This window comes from Symphalangus syndactylus, chromosome 18 (genome assembly GCF_028878055.3).
Source record: "Symphalangus syndactylus isolate Jambi chromosome 18, NHGRI_mSymSyn1-v2.1_pri, whole genome shotgun sequence".
NCBI lineage: Eukaryota > Metazoa > Chordata > Mammalia > Primates > Hylobatidae > Symphalangus > Symphalangus syndactylus.
The window spans coordinates 48,743,838-48,748,824 of NC_072440.2; the positions used below are offsets into that span (position 1 = coordinate 48,743,838).

General features: G+C 35.9%; 1 non-coding gene across 1 annotated transcript; it reads left to right on the forward strand.

The window, feature by feature from the left end:
* Positions 1 to 4,467: 4,467 nt before the first annotated feature.
* On the forward strand, positions 4,468 to 4,574 carry LOC129468771 (U6 spliceosomal RNA). The gene has a single exon (XR_008652831.2). It is a non-coding gene; the product is annotated as a U6 spliceosomal RNA (small nuclear RNA).
* The last annotated feature ends 413 nt before the right edge of the window (positions 4,575 to 4,987 follow it).

Below are 4,987 nucleotides of genomic sequence, written 5' to 3' on the forward strand. Positions count from 1 at the left end.
TTTAATTTCAGTAAAGGAAAGCAGGAGAATTAAGAATAACACCAATCCACAAAGGCAAACTATCTAGTAAATAAAACATTTTTTAAAAATATTAAAAGGTAGCGGTGATTTCAAAGACAAGTGTTTCATGGTTGGTTGTCACTATTTATTGGAAAAGCCAAATGTGTATCAATGTAACATTTCACTGGTTACTATGACTTCAGAGCATGTGAGAATAAACCAAGAGAGTAATCAGTAAAATATGTAAGAGTGGGAGCAGAGGACACCTGTTGCCATAGATTTAAAAAACCGTATCTTCAAAGACATGAAAGAACAAACACAAAAATACTACACTATAGCTTTAGTCTCAAAGTCACCAGAGAGAAGCTAGAACTAAAAAGAATGATGATCCTGAACTAATTGGATTTCAAATCAAGATCAAAATGCAGCATGCATTATCCAGAAATGGAACAGTCTAATTTAGTAATTACGGGATCCGCTGCCATTGATTCCATCACAGCTCTCATTGTTTCAGGCATCAGATCCACCCCCATTTCCCCTGGGATGGCACAGCCTTCTCATTTTTTGCTGTTAGGAAACTTCCATCAATGCTTTGTTTCAATTTCTTATTCTCTCTTATCTCCTTTGTATGATCCCCGTTGCTGAGTACAGTTCCAATCGATAGAATAAAATGGTATCCGTAAATACAATTTGGAAATTATTACACATATCTTCATTTCTGGTAAATTCTGTTTTGGGCCTGGGAGCTTTAACCCTTTTATTCTTCTCCATAAGCTAAATCACAGGAATAAATAAAATAAAAGGAAAACAATTTATCATTCATCACAACATGTACAGAGAAAGAAACAGAATGGAAGCAGACTGCCACTGGACTTCCAATATTGAATGGAACACTTGAACTGACACTAAGGAACTATAGCCAGGCAGGGTGGCTCATACCTGTAATCCCAGAACTTTGGGATTACAGGGGCATCACTTGAGCTCAGGAGTTGGAAGCCAGCCTGGGCAACATATTGAGACCTTGTCTCTACTAAAATTTTTTAAAAATTTAAAATTCATTGTTAGTTTTATATTTTAACTTCTGGAAGGATTTTCTATACTTTTCATATTGGTGAGCTCCTCTATATTTGGTCCCAGTGTACAGAGAGTCAGTATAGCTCTGTAGTTAAAACTGATGGCACTAGGACCAGACTGTAGATTCACAACCTTTATCTGCCACTACTTGCTCCATCACCATGCTCACGTTACTCATTATCCCTATTCCTTAATCTCCATAACTATAAAATGGGGCGGTAGTATTCATTTCATAGTTGATAAAGGATCAATGAGGTAAACATTAAAAGTGCATAGAACAGCATTTGGTGCATAGAAAGCACACAAGAATAATTCATTATCGTTATTCACCATCATGATTATTCATTATTTATTATTACTATATCATTATTGCATCATTATTTATTATTATTATTATTGCAGTCTCCAGAATTCTTGTGAGAATTATATCCATGTATCTGTCTGATGCTAAAATCAATGGCCTTAGACACTTTCTCAGAACTCAGGACTTCAAGGAAGTAAAAAGAAATGCCTTCCTTCTAAGAAATAATTTTTACTACATCGTAACACCTCACCTTTTCTTGTCATCTTTCTTTCATTCATCCAGTATTCAAGTAATATCTATTGGGGAACCTAATATGCTCTAGGCACTAGGATACTGCAACACTACAAACTACAGTTTCTATTTTGGCCCTTTCATACAATTTCTAAGGTTATTATTTAATGTTTAGTACCAGGAGATACTTGATATTCCAATGTAAGAACTCAAATCATTGGCTTACCAAGAAATATCATGTATAATAAAATTATTGCTAGTTTTCTAGATTAGGTTTGTGCTAGTTTCTTGATAATATATCTTAGTTTCTATTTGACTTCAAGACAAATATTTATAGAAATGAATATTTTTACTACGTATTGATGCTTCAGGAAAAAAAAATAAGTTGGTTGCCTTAGAAATGGTCTCTTTGCTTACATATCTTGACAATTACTTAGGTCAGCATATACTTTTCCCATTGGCTCCAGGAGTTACATTTCAGGAAATTGGAAGTACAGTATTTGGAGTTTCTCATGTTTATAGCTTTCTGTTCTCCCAGGGAAAAACAAGAAATCCATTTTGTTGACATTCAAGACATGATGCTTTGCCATGCTGGAAAACCAAGTATTTATAAAACAAGGGCTAAATTTAGATTTAGGAAACTTGAGTTTCCAGCCGTGAGGGAACAACAGGGTTTGAAATTAGCCTCCTGCCATAAACAACTAGAAAACTAGACAAAATGTAGGAAATAACTATTTTCATACTTTGAGCAGCAGACAGTACAGCACTGGGATCCTTGACAGAAAAGAACCAAAGAAATGAGACTTATTGCTGCCCAGGCTTTATGCCTAGAGAAAATTTCTAGACTGCAATGCAGGGATGGGAAATCCAAACAGATCCTGCTGGCCTCCCTGAGTGAGGAGGTGGGTAGAATTTGCAGGCCATTTACAGGAGGGAGCCATACAGGGGAAGAATTCCAAAAATATGCACAGCAGTCCTTTGAATCTTTGGCTTAATATCAACCTCTGCATGCATAGAGTGAATCCCCAGGAGGCTAGGCAACAACTTCTGAAGAAGTGACAGTTGCTGGAGAGCGGGCAATGAATAATATTCAGTTTACACAGGGTCAAGAATTGTTGAAATTTCCACTAGCCAGAAGAGAGAAACCTTCTTGACTCATCAAACCATTCAATAGAGGCCATGAAAGGAGGGTCATGCCTCAGAAACAGGGCTAAATGAGCATTAGGAAAAAAGGATACTCTAGTCCTATCCAAAAAGAACTTGAAATTAAGTCTCAAAAAGATAAAGCTTATCCACAAGTAACCTATTGCCTACCAGAATAAAGTCTTATTGGAAGACCACAAAATCCAGCAGTTGACAACATAAAACTTATAAAATCTAGCATTTATTAGATTTAATGTAGCCATGAGGTTATTTCAGGAGGTAAACATGGAGTCATTAGTGCTTTCACCAATATCTGTACTTTTTCAAGCACAAATTAAGCATATACTTCCAAATGCACTTCAAATTAGGTCACAGTAGCCTCTCTTTTTTATGCCAGACTGATGGATAATGCTTAGACTGTGGTGGTTTTGCTTATTGGAAAATGCAGTGAGAAAACTGTGGAACGAAGGCTAGAGCCAATCCTCAATGGACATGTCGCATAAGTAAGGAATAAGTTTTATTGTTTTAAGTATCTGAGATTTTTATGTGGTTGTCAGTCTCTGCATAATTAGGTCATCTTTACGGATACAGTAGAATGGAACTAACAATGAAAAAGAACACTTACTGTAAAAACATTAGCGTTGATGGTCTATTTCAGTGTTTCCCAAGTTTGTTCTATGTTTAGGAAATTTTGAGTTAAACAAAGTTAATCGTTAAATGGCTTCCTTTATTCACTACCTCCTCAGTTTCTTTAACCTGCTGAAATGCCTTTGGACTCCTCAGTAGGGGCCATCTGACATATGATGCTTCCAAATTTAATTGTCCACTCTTGATTTTCAAGTATCTCCAGCACAAGTGCTCCATGAAATGTTATGCTCCTTTTGGAAATATTGAAATAGTGTAATGCCCTCATTTCCCAAATGAACAAACTGAGGTTATTAATTAATATATAAATCATACAACTAGAACCCAGTTTCTTAGTTCTCACTTTTATGCTTTCTGCCACACACTGCATTGCATTACAGTACAGGACAAAGATTACAGTTTTTCTTATGGGGTAAGTGCTTTCATAGAGAAGTGTAAAGATTTAAGAAAGTTAAATGCCTCAAGATCTTAGACTTGTGTCTTTCTTGGATAAAACATAAGACAAGATGGAATAAAGAGTGAATCTACATTGATAAAGGTAAAAATAATTTAAATTTAACTTTAAGTTTCATTGACAGTGGGCTCATCTGAGTTTCAAGTTGTGGCCTAAATGCTACCTTCTCAGAGCACCTATCTTAGAATTTTCTAGATAACATTGCACATCCCTATCCCATTGACCAGGCTTGGCGCTCCGTAGGCCCCCTTCCTGTTTTACTTTCCTCCATAAACTTACGATATTCTGACACAGTACATGTGTTCCATATTTACTATCTATCTCCTTCCCCAGTAGAAAAAGTTCAGGGCAATTCGCAGTTGTTCTCCAAGGTATACTCAGCACCTAGAATGGTACCTGGCATATTGTAGTCACTCAATAAATATGTTTAAATTTGTGGATGTATTTCTTACTTGTCTCATGTAGCTCATATGAATTTGAGTACAGTAGTTGACTTCCAAAGAAATGCAGCTTTACAATGTTGTTTGGGAAGCATCATATAACATGATAAGTAACTTGCTTGCTAAATCTAATCATATATCTGGTATTCAGAGAATACGCAATAAAAATAAGTCTGGTGCTTGCTTCGGCAGCACATATACTAAAATTGGAATGATATAGAGAAGATAAGCATGGCCCCTATGCAAGGATGACACATAAATTTGTGAAGCATTCCATATTTTTCTGCACATGTATCCCAGAACTTCAAGTAAAATAAATAATAATAATAATAATAAGTCTGGCTACTAAATAGAGTTTTCAGAGCATGATCTCAGAAGAGATGTGAAATAGGTAAATTGATCTCTAAGCTCTTTTTTACATAAAATATTCCCAGTAACCTCCTACTTCCTCCTAGTTGCATAATTCTCTTACTTCTAAAAGCGACTCCATATATCATCTTTGGAAGTATTCTATTTTTAGTAGATTTTAATACTCCAATCTGCTTCACATTTTGCCTAACTGGTCCTGGTCCTGGCCTTTTAGAGTCCTCTTTTCTCTTAAATAAAGCTAGAAAGCCTCCATCACCCTGATTACATGGTTTGCTCAGATGTGCTTGCTGAATTTCATGACCTCACTCCCCCTTGTAAACTGGTGAG